Below are 1,123 nucleotides of genomic sequence, written 5' to 3'. Positions count from 1 at the left end.
CGACCTGCCGGATTCGAACCAGCTACCTAAGGATTAGCTGAGGGCTTTTAACCAACTACAGTCCTCCGCTCAAACAACTGAGCTAGGTCAGCTTTAGTAGCCTAGTCAAATGTAATTTTATAAACTATAAATACAAATCATAATCATTTCCACCACTTTTAATTACACTAGAATGACTCGAACTTATTCATTAGCATAAACGAACCAAACACACATTTGTTCATGTTCATTTAATATTTATTAAATGAATATAAAATTATTGTTCATTCTCATTTTTTTAGCTTAGTAAATGAACATAAACAAACGTTATACGAACTATTCAAAAATAATTCGTTGAACAATATGTTCATTTACACCTATAGAAATGAGCACTCAATTTTAAATATTTTATTATTTTGAAAATGTAATGAAATTTACTAGATTGTATTTTATTAATTATAAAATTAAATTTAGAAGAATTATATGAGCCTTTATTGATGATATTCGGCTTCAACTGGCAGCTTGGACAGTTGCTGGCTTTGCGTCCTCGGCTTTCTCATGTTCTTTGTTTAGCATCTGAAAACCAAAAGTTGCCAGTCAAAACACCACCCGCATTCTCCACCATGGAATAAAGGGGAAATGAGTTGGGTTCTCACCTTGTTATTGATCAAGTTATGGAGTGCAATTACACTTCGAATGAGAGATGACAGATATATAACCAACATCATTTCATTTGTTTTTACTGCATTATAAACACAGAATATGGATCAAGAACTTCAAAACTTATTAAACATCCCCCATCTAATCTGAAAACAGCGAGCATTTTCAGCATTTTTTTGACACGGGACGTTAATCCTGCATTACCTGCAAAAGTCTTGATTAATTCAAGGGACATTTAGCGGGAATGTCTCAGGAACGGCGGGTTAATATACGACTAATATACGACATTACCGGATATATTAAAAGATATTTAACAAATTCGGTTTAGCGCTATCGGAAATGTTGACTAATAATAATGTAGTAGGTCTAAGTCATGAAGAAATATTAAAAAATTGTGCAACCGACAAACTTAACTTGTCGGTTCGTGTCAATCCAAATTAAAAATGTATCGATCCACAACGATATAACATGTAAAACTATGACA

At 32.9% G+C, this 1,123-nt stretch overlaps 1 long non-coding RNA gene across 1 annotated transcript; it reads right to left on the bottom strand.

The window, feature by feature from the left end:
* Nucleotides 1–515: 515 nt before the first annotated feature.
* LOC120151010 lies at nt 516–878 on the bottom strand. Its single transcript, XR_005518575.1, has 3 exons — nt 844–878; nt 636–721; nt 516–555 (listed from the first exon to the last, which is right to left on the bottom strand). It is a non-coding gene; the product is annotated as an uncharacterized LOC120151010 (long non-coding RNA).
* Nucleotides 879–1,123: the final 245 nt, after the last annotated feature.

The sequence above is a fragment of the Hibiscus syriacus genome, unplaced genomic scaffold (genome assembly GCF_006381635.1).
Source record: "Hibiscus syriacus cultivar Baekdansim isolate YM2019G1 unplaced genomic scaffold, ASM638163v2 tig00111027_pilon, whole genome shotgun sequence".
In the NCBI taxonomy this organism is placed as follows: domain Eukaryota; kingdom Viridiplantae; phylum Streptophyta; class Magnoliopsida; order Malvales; family Malvaceae; genus Hibiscus; species Hibiscus syriacus.
The sequence above is the reverse complement of the archived record's forward strand: the minus strand, read 5'-3'. Positions and strand labels throughout refer to the sequence as shown.